Here is a 9,458-nt window from a genome sequence, read left to right as displayed (position 1 = left end):
GCCAGCCTTAGAGGGCCAGCTTAAAGGGCCAGCCTTAGAGGGCCAGCTTAAAGGGCCAGCCTTAAGGGGCCAGCTTAAAGGGCCAGCCTTAAAGGGCCAGCCTTAACAGGCCAGTCTTAAAGGGCCAGCCTTAGAGGGCCAGCCTTAAAGGGCCAGCCTTAAAGGGCCAGCCTTAAAGGGCCAGCTTAAAGGGCCAGCCTTAAAGGGCCAGCTTAAAGGGCCAGCCTTAAAGGGCCAGCTTAAAGGGCCAGCCTTAAAGGGCCAGCTTAAAGGGCCAGCCTTAAAGGGCAAGCCTTAAAGGGCCAGCCTTAAAGGGCCAGCCTTAGAGGGCCAGCTTAAAGGGCCAGCCTTAGAGTGCCAGCTTAAAGGGCCAGCCTTAAGGGGCCAGCTTAAAGGGCCAGCCTTAAAGGGCCAGTCTTAAAGGGCCAGCCTTAGAGGGCCAGCCTTAAAGGGCCAGCTTAAAGGGCCAGCCTTAAAGGGCCAGCTTAAAGGGCCAGCCTTAAAGGGCCAGCCTTAAAGGGCCAGCTTAAAGGGCCAGCCTTAAAGGGCCAGCTTAAAGGGCAAGCCTTAAAGGGCCAGCCTTAAAGGGCCAGCCTTAGAGGGCCAGCTTAAAGGGCCAGCCTTAGAGGGCCAGCTTAAAGGGCCAGCCTTAAGGGGCCAGCTTAAAGGGCCAGCCTTAAAGGGCCAGCCTTAAAGGGCCAGTCTTAAAGGGCCAGCCTTAGAGGACCAGCCTTAAAGGGCCAGCTTAAAGGGCCAGCCTTAAAGGGCCAGCTTAAAGGGCCAGCCTTAAAGGGCCAGCTTAAAAGGCCAGCCTTAAAGGGCCAGCTTAAAGGGCCAGCCTTAGATGGCCAGCCTTAAGGGGCCAGCTTAAAGGGCCAGCCTTAAAGGGCCAGCCTTAAAGGGCCAGCTTAAAGGGCCAGCCTTAAAGGGCCAGCCTTAAAGGGCCAGCTTAAAGGGCCAGCCTTAAAGGGCCTGCTTAAAGGGCCAGCCTTAAGGGGCCAGCTTAAAGGGCCAGCCTTAAAGGGCCAGCCTTAAAGGGCCAGCCTTAAAGGGCCAGCTTAAAGGGCCAGCCTTAGATGGCCAGCCTTAAAGGGCCAGCTTAAAGGGCCAGCCTTAAAGGGCCAGCTTAAAGGGCCAGCCTTAAAGGGCCAGCCTTAAAGGGCCAGCTTAAAGGGCCAGCCTTAAAGGGCCAGCCTTAGAGGGCCAGCCTTAAAGGGCCAGCTTAAAGGGCCAGCCTTTGAGGTCCAGCCTTAGAGGCCCAGCCTTAAAGGGCCAGCTTAAAGGGCCAGCCTTAGAGGACCAGCTTAAAGGGCCAGCCTTAAGGGGCCAGCTTAAAGGGCCAGCCTTAAAGGGCCAGCCTTAAAGGGCCAGCCTTAAAGGGCCAGCTTAAAGGGCCAGCCTTAAAGGGCCAGCTTAAAGGGCCAGCCTTAAAGGGCCAGCCTTAAAGGGCCAGCTTAAATGGCCAGCCTTAAAGGGCCAGCTTAAAGGGCCAGCCTTAAAGGGCAAGCCTTAAAGGGCCAGCCTTAGAGGGCCAGCTTAAAGGGCCAGCCTTAGAGGGCCAGCTTAAAGGGCCAGCCTTAAGGGGCCAGCTTAAAGGGCCAGCCTTAAAGGGCCAGCCTTAACAGGCCAGTCTTAAAGGGCCAGCTTAAAGGGCCAGCCTTAGATGGCCAGCCTTAAAGGGCCAGCTTAAAGGGCCAGCCTTAAAGGGCCAGCTTAAAGGGCCAGCCTTAAAGGGCAAGCCTTAAAGGGCCAGCCTTAAAGGGCCAGCCTTAGAGGGCCAGCTTAAAGGGCCAGCCTTAAAGGGCCAGCTTAAAGGGCCAGCCTTAAAGGGCCAGCCTTAAAGGGCCAGCTTAAATGGCCAGCCTTAAAGGGCCAGCTTAAAGGGCCAGCCTTAAAGGGCAAGCCTTAAAGGGCCAGCCTTAAAGGGCCAGCCTTAGAGGGCCAGCTTAAAGGGCCAGCCTTAGAGGGCCAGCTTAAAGGGCCAGCCTTAAGGGGCCAGCTTAAAGGGCCAGCCTTAAAGGGCCAGCCTTAAAAGGCCAGTCTTAAAGGGCCAGCCTTAGAGGGCCAGCCTTAAAGGGCCAGCTTAAAGGGCCAGCCTTAAAGGGCCAGCTTAAAGGGCCAGCCTTAAAGGGCCAGCCTTAGAGGGCCAGCCTTAAAGGGCCAGCTTAAAGGGCCAGCCTTTGAGGTCCAGCCTTAGAGGCCCAGCCTTAAAGGGCCAGCTTAAAGGGCCAGCCTTAGAGGACCAGCTTAAAGGGCCAGCCTTAAGGGGCCAGCTTAAAGGGCCAGCCTTAAAGGGCCAGCCTTAAAGGGCCAGCCTTAAAGGGCCAGCTTAAAGGGCCAGCCTTAAAGGGCCAGCTTAAAGGGCCAGCCTTAAAGGGCCAGCCTTAAAGGGCCAGCTTAAATGGCCAGCCTTAAAGGGCCAGCTTAAAGGGCCAGCCTTAAAGGGCAAGCCTTAAAGGGCCAGCCTTAGAGGGCCAGCTTAAAGGGCCAGCCTTAGAGGGCCAGCTTAAAGGGCCAGCCTTAAGGGGCCAGCTTAAAGGGCCAGCCTTAAAGGGCCAGCCTTAACAGGCCAGTCTTAAAGGGCCAGCTTAAAGGGCCAGCCTTAGATGGCCAGCCTTAAAGGGCCAGCTTAAAGGGCCAGCCTTAAAGGGCCAGCTTAAAGGGCCAGCCTTAAAGGGCAAGCCTTAAAGGGCCAGCCTTAAAGGGCCAGCCTTAGAGGGCCAGCTTAAAGGGCCAGCCTTAAAGGGCCAGCTTAAAGGGCCAGCCTTAAAGGGCCAGCCTTAAAGGGCCAGCTTAAATGGCCAGCCTTAAAGGGCCAGCTTAAAGGGCCAGCCTTAAAGGGCAAGCCTTAAAGGGCCAGCCTTAAAGGGCCAGCCTTAGAGGGCCAGCTTAAAGGGCCAGCCTTAGAGGGCCAGCTTAAAGGGCCAGCCTTAAGGGGCCAGCTTAAAGGGCCAGCCTTAAAGGGCCAGCCTTAAAAGGCCAGTCTTAAAGGGCCAGCCTTAGAGGGCCAGCCTTAAAGGGCCAGCTTAAAGGGCCAGCCTTAAAGGGCCAGCTTAAAGGGCCAGCCTTAAAGGGCCAGCTTAAAGGGCCAGCCTTAGATGGCCAGCCTTAAGGGGCCAGCTTAAAGGGCCAGCCTTAAAGGGCCAGCCTTAAAGGGCCAGCCTTAGAGGGCCAGCCTTAAAGGGCCAGCCTTAAAGGGCCAGCCTTAAAGGGCCAGCCTTAGGGGGCCAGCCTTAAAGGGCCAGCTTAAAGGGCCAGCCTTTGAAGTCCAGCCTTAGAGGCCCAGCCTTAAAGGGCCAGTTTAAAGGGCCAGCCTTTGAAGTCCAGCCTTAGAGGCCCAGCCTTAAAGGGCCAGTTTAAAGGGCCAGACTTAGATGGCCAGGCTTAAAGGGCCAGCTTAAAGGGCCAGCCTTAAAGGGCCAGCTTAAAGGGCCAGCCTTAAAGGGCAAGCCTTAAAGGGCCAGCCTTAAAGGGCCAGCCTTAGAGGGCCAGCTTAAAGGGCCAGCCTTAGAGGGCCAGCTTAAAGGGCCAGCCTTAAGGGGCCAGCTTAAAGGGCCAGCCTTAAAGGGCCAGCCTTAAAGGGCCAGTCTTAAAGGGCCAGCCTTAGAGGACCAGCCTTAAAGGGCCAGCTTAAAGGGCCAGCCTTAAAGGGCCAGCTTAAAGGGCCAGCCTTAAAGGGCCAGCTTAAAGGGCCAGCCTTAGATGGCCAGCCTTAAGGGGCCAGCTTAAAGGGCCAGCCTTAAAGGGCCAGCCTTAAAGGGCCAGCCTTAAAGGGCCAGCCTTAAAGGGCCAGCCTTAAGGGGCCAGCTTAAAGGGCCAGCCTTAAAGGGCAAGCCTTAAAGGGCCAGCCTTAGAGGGCCAGCTTAAAGGGCCAGCCTTAGAGGGCCAGCTTAAAGGGCCAGCCTTAAGGGGCCAGCTTAAAGGGCCAGCCTTAAAGGGCCAGCCTTAAAGGGCCAGCTTTAAAGGGCCAGCTTAAAGGGCCAGCCTTAAAGGGCCAGCCTTAAAGGGCCAGCTTAAAGGGCCAGCCTTAAGGGGCCAGCTTAAAGGGCCAGCCTTAAAGGGCAAGCCTTAAAGGGCCAGCCTTAGAGGGCCAGCTTAAAGGGCCAGCCTTAGAGGGCCTGCTTAAAGATCCAGCCTTAAGGGGCCAGCTTAAAGGGCCAGCCTTAAAGGGCCAGCCTTAAAGGGCCAGCCTTAAAGGGCCAGCTTAAAGGGCCAGCCTTAGATGGCCAGCCTTAAAGGGCCAGCTTAAAGGGCCAGCCTTAAAGGGCCAGCTTAAAGGGCCAGCCTTAAAGGGCCAGCCTTAAAGGGCCAGCTTAAAGGGCCAGCCTTAAAGGGCCAGCCTTAGAGGGCCAGCCTTAAAGGGCCAGCTTAAAGGGCCAGCCTTTGAGGTCCAGCCTTAGAGGCCCAGCCTTAAAGGGCCAGCTTAAAGGGCCAGCCTTAAAGGGCCAGCCTTAAAGGGCCAGCTTAAATGGCCAGCCTTAAAGGGCCAGCTTAAAGGGCCAGCCTTAAAGGGCAAGCCTTAAAGGGCCAGCCTTAAAGGGCCAGCCTTAGAGGGCCAGCTTAAAGGGCCAGCCTTAGAGGGCCAGCTTAAAGGGCCAGCCTTAAGGGGCCAGCTTAAAGGGCCAGCCTTAAAGGGCCAGCCTTAAAAGGCCAGTCTTAAAGGGCCAGCCTTAGAGGGCCAGCCTTAAAGGGCCAGCTTAAAGGGCCAGCCTTAAAGGGCCAGCTTAAAGGGCCAGCCTTAAAGGGCCAGCTTAAAGGGCCAGCCTTAGATGGCCAGCCTTAAGGGGCCAGCTTAAAGGGCCAGCCTTAAAGGGCCAGCCTTAAAGGGCCAGCCTTAGAGGGCCAGCCTTAAAGGGCCAGCCTTAAAGGGCCAGCCTTAAAGGGCCAGCCTTAGGGGGCCAGCCTTAAAGGGCCAGCTTAAAGGGCCAGCCTTTGAAGTCCAGCCTTAGAGGCCCAGCCTTAAAGGGCCAGTTTAAAGGGCCAGACTTAGATGGCCAGGCTTAAAGGGCCAGCTTAAAGGGCCAGCCTTAAAGGGCCAGCTTAAAGGGCCAGCCTTAAAGGGCAAGCCTTAAAGGGCCAGCCTTAAAGGGCCAGCCTTAGAGGGCCAGCTTAAAGGGCCAGCCTTAGAGGGCCAGCTTAAAGGGCCAGCCTTAAGGGGCCAGCTTAAAGGGCCAGCCTTAAAGGGCCAGCCTTAAAGGGCCAGTCTTAAAGGGCCAGCCTTAGAGGACCAGCCTTAAAGGGCCAGCTTAAAGGGCCAGCCTTAAAGGGCCAGCTTAAAGGGCCAGCCTTAAAGGGCCAGCTTAAAGGGCCAGCCTTAGATGGCCAGCCTTAAGGGGCCAGCTTAAAGGGCCAGCCTTAAAGGGCCAGCCTTAAAGGGCCAGCCTTAAAGGGCCAGCCTTAAAGGGCCAGCCTTAAAGGGCCAGCCTTAAGGGGCCAGCTTAAAGGGCCAGCCTTAAAGGGCAAGCCTTAAAGGGCCAGCCTTAGAGGGCCAGCTTAAAGGGCCAGCCTTAGAGGGCCAGCTTAAAGGGCCAGCCTTAAGGGGCCAGCTTAAAGGGCCAGCCTTAAAGGGCCAGCCTTAAAGGGCCAGCTTTAAAGGGCCAGCTTAAAGGGCCAGCCTTAAAGGGCCAGCCTTAAAGGGCCAGCTTAAAGGGCCAGCCTTAAGGGGCCAGCTTAAAGGGCCAGCCTTAAAGGGCAAGCCTTAAAGGGCCAGCCTTAGAGGGCCAGCTTAAAGGGCCAGCCTTAGAGGGCCTGCTTAAAGATCCAGCCTTAAGGGGCCAGCTTAAAGGGCCAGCCTTAAAGGGCCAGCCTTAAAGGGCCAGCCTTAAAGGGCCAGCTTAAAGGGCCAGCCTTAGATGGCCAGCCTTAAAGGGCCAGCTTAAAGGGCCAGCCTTAAAGGGCCAGCTTAAAGGGCCAGCCTTAAAGGGCCAGCCTTAAAGGGCCAGCTTAAAGGGCCAGCCTTAAAGGGCCAGCCTTAGAGGGCCAGCCTTAAAGGGCCAGCTTAAAGGGCCAGCCTTTGAGGTCCAGCCTTAGAGGCCCAGCCTTAAAGGGCCAGCTTAAAGGGCCAGCCTTAGAGGACCAGCTTAAAGGGCCAGCCTTAAGGGGCCAGCTTAAAGGGCCAGCCTTAAAGGGCCAGCCTTAAAGGGCCAGCCTTAAAGGGCCAGCTTAAAGGGCCAGCCTTAAAGGGCCAGCTTAAAGGGCCAGCCTTAAAGGGCCAGCCTTAAAGGGCCAGCTTAAATGGCCAGCCTTAAAGGGCCAGCTTAAAGGGCCAGCCTTAAAGGGCAAGCCTTAAAGGGCCAGCCTTAGAGGGCCAGCTTAAAGGGCCAGCCTTAGAGGGCCAGCTTAAAGGGCCAGCCTTAAGGGGCCAGCTTAAAGGGCCAGCCTTAAAGGGCCAGCCTTAACAGGCCAGTCTTAAAGGGCCAGCCTTAGAGGGCCAGCCTTAAAGGGCCAGCTTAAAGGGCCAGCCTTAAAGGGCCAGCTTAAAGGGCCAGCCTTAAAGGGCCAGCTTAAAGGGCCAGCCTTAGATGGCCAGCCTTAAGGGGCCAGCTTGAAGGGCCAGCCTTAAAGGGCCAGCCTTAAAGGGCCAGCCTTAGAGGGCCAGCCTTAAAGGGCCAGCCTTAAAGGGCCAGCCTTAAAGGGCCAGCCTTAGGGGGCCAGCCTTAAAGGGCCAGCTTAAAGGGCCAGCCTTTGAAGTCCAGCCTTAGAGGCCCAGCCTTAAAGGGCCAGTTTAAAGGGCCAGACTTAGATGGCCAGGCTTAAAGGGCCAGCTTAAAGGGCCAGCCTTAAAGGGCCAGCTTAAAGGGCCAGCCTTAAAGGGCAAGCCTTAAAGGGCCAGCCTTAAAGGGCCAGCCTTAGAGGGCCAGCTTAAAGGGCCAGCCTTAGAGGGCCAGCTTAAAGGGCCAGCCTTAAGGGGCCAGCTTAAAGGGCCAGCCTTAAAGGGCCAGCCTTAAAGGGCCAGCCTTAAAGGGCCAGCCTTAGAGGGCCAGCCTTAAAGGGCCAGCTTAAAGGGCCAGCCTTAAAGGGCCAGCTTAAAGGGCCAGCCTTAAAGGGCCAGCCTTAAAAGGCCAGCCTTAAAGGGCCAGCCTTAAAGGGTCAGCTTAAAGGGCCAGCCTTAAAGGGCCAGCCTTAAAGGGCCAGCTTAAAGGGCCAGCCTTAAAGGGCAAGCCTTAAAGGGCCAGCCTTAAAGGGCCAGCCTTAGAGGGACAGCTTAAAGGGCCAGCCTTGGAGGGCCAACTTAAAGGGCCAGCCTTAAGGGGCCAGCTTAAAGGGCCAGCCTTAAAGGGCCAGCCTTAAAGGGCCAGTCTTAAAGGGCCAGCCTTAGAGGACCAGCCTTAAAGGGCCAGCTTAAAGGGCCAGCCTTAAAGGGCCAGCTTAAAGGGCCAGCCTTAAAGGGCCAGCTTAAAGGGCCAGCCTTAGATGGCCAGCCTTAAGGGGCCAGCTTAAAGGGCCAGCCTTAAAGGGCCAGCCTTAAAGGGCCAGCCTTAAAGGGCCAGCCTTAAAGGGCCAGCCTTAAAGGGCCAGCCTTAAAGGGCCAGCTTAAAGGGCCAGCCTTAAGGGGCCAGCTTAAAGGGCCAGCCTTAAAGGGCAAGCCTTAAAGGGCCAGCCTTAGAGGGCCAGCTTAAAGGGCCAGCCTTAGAGGGCCAGCTTAAAGGGCCAGCCTTAAGGGGCCAGCTTAAAGGGCCAGCCTTAAAGGGCCAGCCTTAAAGGGCCAGCTTTAAAGGGCCAGCTTAAAGGGCCAGCCTTAAAGGGCCAGCCTTAAAGGGCCAGCCTTAGAGGGCCAGCTTAAAGGGCCAGCCTTAGAGGGCCAGCTTAAAGGGCCAGCCTTAAGGGGCCAGCTTAAAGGGCCAGCCTTAAAGGGCCAGCCTTAAAGGGCCAGTCTTAAAGGGCCAGCCTTAGAGGGCCAGCCTTAAAGGGCCAGCTTAAAGGGCCAGCCTTAAAGGGCCAGCTTAAAGGGCCAGCCTTAGATGGCCAGCCTTAAGGGGCCAGCTTAAAGGGCCAGCCTTAAAGGGCCAGCCTTAAAGGGCCAGCTTTAAAGGGCCAGCTTAAAGGGCCAGCCTTAAAGGGCCAGCCTTAAAGGGCCAGCCTTAAAGGGCCAGCTTAAAGGGCCAGCCTTAAAGGGCCAGCCTTAAAGGGCCAGCTTACAGGGCCAGCCTTAAAGGGCCAGCTTAAAGGGCCAGCCTTAGAGGGCCAGCCCTAAGGGGCCAGCTTAAAGGGCCAGCCTTAATGGGCCAGCCTTAAAGGGCCAGCCTTAGAGGGCCAGCTTAAAGGGCCAGCCTTAAAGGGCCAGCTTAAAAGGCCAGCCTTAGAGGGCCAGCTTTACAGGGCCAGCTTAAAGGGCCAGCTTAAAGGGCCAGCCTTAAGGGGCCAGCTTAAAGGGCCAGCCTTAAAGGGCCAGCCTTAAAGGGCCAGCTTTAAAGGGCCAGCTTAAAGGGCCAGCCTTAAAGGGCCAGCCTTAAAGGGCCAGCTTAAAGGGCCAGCCTTAAGGGGCCAGCTTAAAGGGCCAGCCTTAAAGGGCAAGCCTTAAAGGGCCAGCCTTAGAGGGCCAGCTTAAAGGGCCAGCCTTAGAGGGCCTGCTTAAAGATCCAGCCTTAAGGGGCCAGCTTAAAGGGCCAGCCTTAAAGGGCCAGCCTTAAAGGGCCAGCCTTAAAGGGCCAGCTTAAAGGGCCAGCCTTAGATGGCCAGCCTTAAAGGGCCAGCTTAAAGGGCCAGCCTTAAAGGGCCAGCTTAAAGGGCCAGCCTTAAAGGGCCAGCCTTAAAGGGCCAGCTTAAAGGGCCAGCCTTAAAGGGCCAGCCTTAGAGGGCCAGCCTTAAAGGGCCAGCTTAAAGGGCCAGCCTTTGAGGTCCTGCCTTAGAGGCCCAGCCTTAAAGGGCCAGCTTAAAGGGCCAGCCTTAGAGGACCAGCTTAAAGGGCCAGCCTTAAGGGGCCAGCTTAAAGGGCCAGCCTTAAAGGGCCAGCCTTAAAGGGCCAGCCTTAAAGGGCCAGCTTAAAGGGCCAGCCTTAAAGGGCCAGCTTAAAGGGCCAGCCTTAAAGGGCCAGCCTTAAAGGGCCAGCTTAAATGGCCAGCCTTAAAGGGCCAGCTTAAAGGGCCAGCCTTAAAGGGCAAGCCTTAAAGGGCCAGCCTTAGAGGGCCAGCTTAAAGGGCCAGCCTTAGAGGGCCAGCTTAAAGGGCCAGCCTTAAGGGGCCAGCTTAAAGGGCCAGCCTTAAAGGGCCAGCCTTAACAGGCCAGTCTTAAAGGGCCAGCCTTAGAGGGCCAGCCTTAAAGGGCCAGCTTAAAGGGCCAGCCTTAAAGGGCCAGCTTAAAGGGCCAGCCTTAAAGGGCCAGCTTAAAGGGCCAGCCTTAGATGGCCAGCCTTAAGGGGCCAGCTTAAAGGGCCAGCCTTAAAGGGCCAGCCTTAAAGGGCCAGCCTTAGAGGGCCAGCCTTAAAGGGCCAGCCTTAAAGGGCCAGCCTTAAAGGGCCA

Source organism: Doryrhamphus excisus, linkage group LG7 (assembly GCF_037039965.1).
Source record: "Doryrhamphus excisus strain RoL-2023G ecotype Guam linkage group LG7, RoL_Dexc_Guam_v1.1, whole genome shotgun sequence".
Taxonomy (NCBI): Eukaryota; Metazoa; Chordata; class Actinopteri; order Syngnathiformes; family Syngnathidae; genus Doryrhamphus; species Doryrhamphus excisus.
This window is presented reverse-complemented; position numbering follows the sequence as displayed.